This window comes from Zingiber officinale, chromosome 2B, assembly GCF_018446385.1.
Source record: "Zingiber officinale cultivar Zhangliang chromosome 2B, Zo_v1.1, whole genome shotgun sequence".
In the NCBI taxonomy this organism is placed as follows: domain Eukaryota; kingdom Viridiplantae; phylum Streptophyta; class Magnoliopsida; order Zingiberales; family Zingiberaceae; genus Zingiber; species Zingiber officinale.
In genome coordinates this window covers 22,142,812-22,151,621 of record NC_055989.1, presented here as the reverse complement: position 1 = coordinate 22,151,621, position 8,810 = coordinate 22,142,812, and positions in this window count along the sequence as shown.

The window sequence follows — 8,810 nt, the reverse complement described above, 5'->3', positions numbered from 1 at the left end:
AGATCTCTTTAAATTATGTTTAAATGCTTCTTCTGCGAGTATATTGGAATCCATGCATGAAAATTATATAGCCCAAATCAGCAACAAAATAAAATTAATGGATGAGAATTCTTCAATACTATGGCATGAACGTTTGGGCCATATATCTCGGGACAGAATGCAACGTCTCATTAAAGATGGAATACTTCATTCATTAGATTTCACTAATTTTGATACATGTATTAAGTGTATTAAAGGAAATTTTACACAAAAGAATAAACATGGCGCCACCAGAAGTTGAACTGATTCACACTAATATTAGTGGTCCTTATACTCTTGGTATTCATGGGCATCGCTATTTAATCACCTTATTGATGACCATTCTCGTTATGGATATATTTATCTCTTTCGTGAAAAATCTGAAGCACTCTAAGTTTTTAAGAATTATAAATCTGAAGATGAAAACCAACTTGATCAAAAGATTAAAGTGGTTCGATCTGATAGAGGAGGAGAATATTATGGAAGATTCGTCGACTTGGGTCATAATCTTGGACCTTTTGCCTTATTTATGAAAGAATATGGCATTATTGCTCAGGTTTCTATGTCGGGCACGCCTCAGCAAAATGGTGTTGCTGAGAGACGTAATTGTACCCTTATGGATATGGTACGATATATGATATGTCAAACTTCTCTACCAGAGTATCTTTGGGTTGAGGCTCTTAAGACAGCTATGCATATACTAAATCGTGTTCCTACTAAAGATACACCTAAAACACCTTATGAAATATGGGCATAAATGAAACCAAATATTGGTATATGCATGTATGGGGATGTCAAGCAGAGGCTAAAATTTACAACCCAAATGTACGAAAGCTTGATCCTAAGACAATAAGTTGTTATTTCGTCGGTTACCCAGAACGTTCAAAGTGTTATCGATTTTATTATCCATCACATACCACAAGAATAATCGAAACTAGACATGTAATATTTTTGGAAGATGTTGATAATTGTGGTGATAACACGTCTCGCAAAAATATTCTTGAAGAGGAACATGAAATTTTAAATGTTCCCATTATTTCAAGAGATTTGATTATCCTTGATTTTATGGGAAATCATCAAATAATGAGATGATGCCTAATGTTTCAGACCACATTGATGAACCTTCTCCTATTATTGTTCATGACCCACCTTTACGAAGGTCAGAACGAGTGAGAAAGCCAACTACTCTTGATGACTTTATCCATTTCGATGGCTATGATAATTCTATTGGGAATGATCTCACATCATTTAATGATGTAATGATAGATGACCAAACACCTCAGTGGCTTGAAGCCACGAACGAGGAGTTGACATCAATGAAATTAAATAATGTGTGGGACCTTGTAGACTTACCTCAAGGATTCAAACCGATAAGTTGTAAGTGGGTTTTTAAAACCAAACTGAATCCTTAAGGAAATGTCGAACGGTACAAGGCCCGTTAGGTTGCTAAAGGGTTTACGCAAACAGAAGGTATTGATTATAATGAAACCTTCTCACTCGTGTCTAAAAGGATTCGTTCTGTATAATTATGGCCCTTGTAGCTCATTTTGACTTAGAGCTACATCAAATTGTGTAGGATTGAAAGCGCTAGAAGGGAGGGGGAGAGTGAATAGCGCTCGTGGCTTTCACGTTTGTTTCGGAAAACTTTTGAGTAATACGCAACAGAAATAAAATAACAATGCAAACACACGAACACCAAGAGTTTTACTTAGTTCGGAGCATATGGCGACTCCTACTCCAAGGCTCACACTCGTTGAGTGTTTACTTTGGGCAATTAATATCAGTTCAGAAAATTACAATTTTGAATTACAATATTAAAGAAATAAAGAAAATGATACCGACAACTTAGACAATAAAATTGAAGCTTCTGGTCGTTGGGGTTGAGTAATAGTTTTGTCGAATCGATCTTTGAGCAGTACACGTAAGAAGGATTGCCAGATTGTGTTATGCTATGGCTGCTGCTTGAGACAAGCTTATATAGCTCGTTGAGGGTGCCTCCAATGTCCATGGGAGGTGCCTCAACTCCACCGGATCCGCAATGTGGATAAGCTCTGCTTCACCTACAATCTATCCACCTGAGGGTGCCTCCAACCTCCATGGAGGGTACCCTCCATCCAGCATCCAGGGTGCCTCCAAGCTCCATGGAGGGCGGCCTCGCGCCTACTGCGTGGAGGTCTTTGACTAGTGCACCCGAGGTGCCTCCAAGCTCCATGGAGGGCGCCTCAAGTACTGTTCATCCCAGGCAAAAGTGTTCAATTCGCTTCCTGCAAAATATGTTAGTCCAAGAAACTAACCATACCATGCAAAACCAAGTTAACACAATAAAGACATGAATAAAGTATTTGATAGTTTTTGGACTATCCGGTTCTGACTTCGGATTTCACCTCCAGAAATCCTAGGTTAAACCGACGTCTACTGTTCCCTCACCAGGGAACGCGTCCTCACCTACTCCACTTAGGAGAGTTTACATGTTGCCAGACTGGTCCTCCAGACCGACTAGACTTTTGGTCAGCGCCCGAGGCTCCAGGACTTTCTGCTGGACGCCTGCTCCACAACACGTCCAGTCTTCCACTTGGTTCGTGACACCAGGACTTTCCACCTAGAGTCTCCCGACTCTAGGACTTTTGCCCGAAGCGCTCGACCTTTTCACCTGCCTAACTGTAGCTAGGATTTTTGCCTAAGTACACTTAGGACTTTCCTGCAAACTCATTCAAACACGTTAGATCACAAATAACCTTAACTTTGAACCCTTTGTCATTATCAAAACTCAGGTTCGAACATCGGATTCTTCCCGAGCTAACAAATGGATATCAAAACTGTATTCCTTAATGGTGACTTGCATGAAGATATTTATATGACACAACCAGAAGGATTTATGGTTGAGGGTAAGGAACAAATGGTATGCAAACTTAAGAAATCCATTTATGGTCTTAAGAAGTCATCTCGACAGTGGTATTTGAAGTTTCTAGAGGTGATCATCAAATTTGGTTTCAAGGAGAATGTTATCGACCAATGCATTTTTATGCGAATCTGTGGGAGCAAATTTATAATTCTCGTACTGTATGTGGATGATATTTTACTTGCCTGTAATGATTTAGTCATGTTACGAGAGACAAAAAATTTTCTATCAAGTAAATTTGATATAAAAGATCTCGATGAAGCCTCTTATGTTATAGGCATTGAAATTCATCGGGATAGATCTCGTGGTATGTTGGGTCTATCTCAAAGAGCCTATATTAAAAAGATTCTAAAAAGATTCAACATGCATAATTGTTCTTCCACACTTGCACCAGTCTATAAAGGCAACAGGTTCAGTTTATCACAATGTCCTAGGACCCTGTTAGCGCTTAATGAGATGGAGCAATTTCCTTACGCATCTGCTATAGGAAGTTTAATGTATGCTCAAGTGTGTACGCATCTAGATATCGCATAAATGTTAGCATACTTGGTCGATACCAAATTAATCCAGGAATGTATCATTGGAAGAATGCCAAGAAAGTTATGCGATACTTACAGGGTATAAAAGATTTCATGCTCATTTATAGGAGATCAGATTTTCTCGAGGCCATTGGATATTCTGATTCTGACTACGCATGATGCCTCAATACTAGAAAAACTACATTTGGATATGTTTTTATGTTATCTGGACCTCCTATTTCATGGAAAAGTACAAAGCAGACTATTACAGCTTCTTCTACCATGGAAGCAAAATTTGTAGCCTGTTATGAAGCGTCGTGCCATGCTATATGGATTAAAAATTTTATCATGGGGCTTCAAGTGGTGAATTATATGTCCAGACCACTAAAAATATTTTGCGACAACCAAGCTGTAGTATTCTTTTTTAAGAACAACAAGTTAAGTAGTGCTTCCAAGCATATTGACATTTAGTACCTTGTTGTGAAGGAAAGGATCTAAAACGAGTTAATATCCATTGAGCACATTAGTACTAGTGCTATGGTGGTGGACCCATTGACAAAAGCCTTGCCTCCTAAGATGTTTCACGAGCATGTGCATAACTTGGGACTTTTTGTAACCTTTAATTTTGAGAGTACATTTATTTGATTTGGATATTGATTTGTGATCATATTTGTAATGTTTTGGATCCTATTTATGATCATGTGATTTATTGCCTTTATTTGCGCATTAACATTAAGCATTATAAATAAATCACTGAAGGATCACTTATGTTTATTGAACCATAACATCGACAGTCTAAAATTATGAGTTAGGAATGAATCTGTTACATATGATTTTAGATCTTGGCCTATATCCGATCAAACATTTAGATGATGTGGATTATTAAGGATATAATGTTGTCGGTATATTAAACCTATTTTGAAGCTAATTATGTCCTTTGGCCAAGTGGGAGAATGTTGGATTCAACGGGGTCCAATCCATGATATTGGCCTACAAATTATAATTATTGGGTTATTCCTTAATAATTTATTTAATTAGCCCAATTACTAAAGCCTTGATGAACGGACTAGTGATTGTATTTCTTATTGGGTCGGTCTCACCTCTTGCTCTACCTGTTAAGAATTAATATTAGAGTTTGTTGTTATTATAAATAGACACTTACATCTAGCCTATTTGGGTGTATTTTTTACATACTCTTACACACGACGACGGCTTACGGCAGCCCTAAGAAATACACACGGAAATCCATCTCCCCTCGTAGAGCATAAGAGGTGAAGATCGAGTTTTCAATTATGTCGGCACTCAACACAGGTAATTCTTATTCTTTGAATTCGTTCATATACTTGATAAGATCCGCTCAACGGTAGAAATCTTGATTATGAGATCAAGCTTATGTCATTTTCTACCGTCTTAAAATATATCTTACATTTATAGCATGGAGTTTATGCTATAAACCCTCTATTATAAACTACACCCTACTAACTTTTTCAATAAACTCATCCCAAAATCTTGTAAATATTTTATACCTTTTAAAAAAAAGCTACAAAGAGGATTTGTGCTCTCCCTCTTGACACACTCATCAGGACAACAGGTCAGCAAGTCCTTACTGCCCTATTTAATATTTTTAAATTTTTTATTTATTTATATTTTTGTTAAATATTTGTTTATTTTTATTGAATTATTATTTTCACATAAATAAATGTATAAAATTTAAAATACTAATATAATTATAAATATTAAATTAAAATATTAATTAATATTATATATAGTAAATGAAATTATAAATAAAGATGAGTGAAAAATATAAATATAAATAAGTAAATTGATAGTAGGATCATGAAAAATTTATTGGAAATGTTTATGATAGTAGAAAGAGCTTTTTAAAATGAATGAGATTTTTAATTTTTGACGTGACAGTGATGTAATGGAGGGAATAAATCTCTGTAAGTAGTTTATGACTACGGATGCCCTTAGTAACCTTGGCTCTTTTGCCCTTAATTCAATTATGTTGCATCTGCATCAAACCTAGATGCCCCAGAGCTCACCCTCGTTATGATGCAGCGAAAGGGTATTATCATCCAGGTATCTACAGTTTGATCTCCAACTGCAACATATTTTATAGAAAATTTTTCTTTAAATATAGTACAACCATTAGATATTGGACTTCTGGGACATTCATCATGAGCACTTCTTGATTTATCCTGACAGTAATAAAAAAAACTCCATAAGTCAAATTAGTTATCTAAATTCGATGTTATCTAGTTGATCATTATTTTTTCCATGCCCCGGTTGGTAGGTCAGCAACAACAATTGTCGTGGCTCAGGAATGAAATTAAAATTCAGTACAAAAATAACTGGATTGGGGATATGAACTAACGAATTGGCCTGATAACTTGTCAAGTCCACAAGTCAAGTGAGAGTCAATTGGACCGTTTATTTAAACAAATCAAATGAGCTAAATAAATTGGAAAACCAATTGAGCCGATAAATTGCCAACATCCACAAATATAATCAAGCTAAATAAAAAAAATCAAACTCTAAATGTAGTTTTAAATTTACTTGTAAATCGAATTAGTGGCAATACGGTCTACATCCAAGATTAATTGAATAAAATTTAAATATCTGGATTATAAAAGAATAAATAATAATAATAATAATTAAATTTTTATTAGATCGGATATATTTCATTTTCTGCTATGTTATCATTTAAATTTTATTTTATTTCATCATAAATTGAATAAAATAAATTAATAAATCAAATAATTATATTATTAATTATATTAAAAATAAAATAATAATAATAATAATATTTTTCATTCAATTATCTTTCTATTTTTTCATTCTTTACTTGTCAAAATTTTAGATTCTAATATGTATGTTAGGCAAACAACGAACACAGTTGGTATTAATGGAAGAAAATTAAAGTTGAATATAGGCAATCAGTTGCGAAGAGTAAAGAATAGATTTACCTAGAATAGCATCACTATCTTTCCTTTGTGACCTTTATCAATGCATATGGACATCTTAAAAGAAGGTAAAATCAACTTTTTCTTGTATCGTTGAATCTATCCTCCACTAATAATTAATATAATCGTGTTAAATTATTTTCTAAGATGGATGACTCGCCAATCGAACAAGTGCGACTGATAGTTCCTTCGACGGACGATCCAACGTTGCAAGTGTTAACATTCCGCATATGGATTCTTGGTGTTCCACTCTGCATCTTGCAGTCGGTGTTGCTTCGAATCTCTTCTTTCAGGCAGCAGTTCATCAACATATCGTCCGTTTGTATCGATATCTTCTTGTATGTTGGATGTAGTTTGTTAGCCAGAGTTTTGCCAAATAAAGTTGTGAGAATCCCGTGCACAAGATGGAGTTTTTCGCTGAATCCGTGCTCCTTCAATATCAAAGAACATATCGCCATGTCCATATTTGTTAATTCGGTAGGCAGTCCAGGCTTTTCCAATATCAGTGTAGCCAAGATCTTTTACCACAAAGAAATTCATATTTTACCCGCTTTGCTCTTGGTTATATCAACTCAGGTACCAAATTTATTATAAGAAGTAATCATATACAAGAAAGAAGAAAAGTGACTATATATTTAACATTCAATTTATACAGTTCTTGGGTTACGGATTTGCTGGTTTGTTTCTAAAATTTTTTGTGGATTCAACGTATATGTGGTGGCCCAGTGTACTTGCCAATATCTCATTTTACAGGTATGTTATGTTGTTTTTCCTAATGAATTATTAAGCATAGGATGAAATGAGAATGATATGTAATTTTTATCTGTAGGGCATTACATGAGCAAGATAAGAGGCCTAAGGGAGGGTTATCACGTTATCAATTCTTTTTTATTGTCTTTGCTGCGATTTTCGTTTACAGCATCATCCCTGCTTATTTCTTCCAGTCTATTGCTGCTCTCTCCTTTGTGTGTTGGATATGGAAGGATTCAATCACTGCACAACAAATTGGTTCCGGGATGAATGGACTCGGCATTGGATCAATTTCGCTTGATTGGATGACTATAACAAGTTTTTTAGGAAGCCCTTTGGTTCTCCCTTCATTTGTGATATTCAATAGTTTGATTGGATTTATCGTGATCACATACATTATTATACCCTTCTCTTATTGGAGTAATGCATATGAAGCAAGAAAGTTTCCACTGTTTTCGACCAATATCTATGATTCTCATGGGCACAAATACAATGTCTCAAGAATTATAGATTCTAACACTCTCACGTTTAATCAAGAAGCCTATGATAAGTACTCCAAGATATACTTCACTACTTCTCTGCTTTATTGTTACGCATTTACTCTTGCTCAATACACATCCTCTATTTCTCAGATGACTCTTTTTTATGGGAGGTACGTATTCATTTTGTCACATTCTAATCGATGTATTCACAGTCCAGTTGATCGTTGTAGTAATCTCTCTGCAGATCACTGTGGCAAAAATTTAAGAAAGCATATAAAGACGATGATGAGCTAGATGTGCATGGGAGGCTAATGAAGCAAAATTATGAATCTATTCCTCAGTGGTGGTTTTACTCCATATTGTTGTCTATGATCGGCATGGCAATTCTGGTATGTGAAGGTTTTGGAGGTCAATTTCAGCTTCGTTACTGGGAAGTTTTGTTGGCATGCGCTTTGGTTTTTCTGTTCCTTCCATTGGAATGTATACTCGAAGCAATTGCTGGTTCGGTGCGCACTAATCTATATAATTAATAATTAATGAAGTTGTTGATTATTGAATATACATTTTAACTAACTAGTAACTTTATGTGTGGCCTATAGGGATTCACATTAGATTTGCTATTGGAAGCCATCATTGGATACTTGAATCCAGGCAAACCTCTAGCCAACATGGCTTTCAAATTATATGGATCAGAGGCTCACCTAGTGGCAGCCTCTGCTATATCTAGCTTCAAAGCATCACACTATATGAAGATTCCTCCAAAAATCTTATTTCACCTTATGGTAAAATCATTCCCTTTCTTCTATTACTGGCTGGTCATTTTATTCATCTTTAGTTATATATATATATATATATAATAATTTTTTTTTAAAAAAAATGATGACTGTAGATTTTAGGCACCACGATTTCATGCTTCACTGATTTTGGCATAGCATGGTGGATGCTCCGATCAATAGACAATATTTGTCAACCAGACTTACTTCCAGCGGGAAGTCCTTGGACATGTCCTAGTGAAAAAGTATTGTACCTCTCTGGGGTAACATGGGGGCTTGTTGGACCTAGCAAGACGTTTTATCCCGATGGCATGTACTCAGTAGTCTTCATCTTTGCTCTAATAGGACTCGTTGCACCAATTCCCATTTGGTTATTATCACACAAGTATCCTGAAAAGAAATGG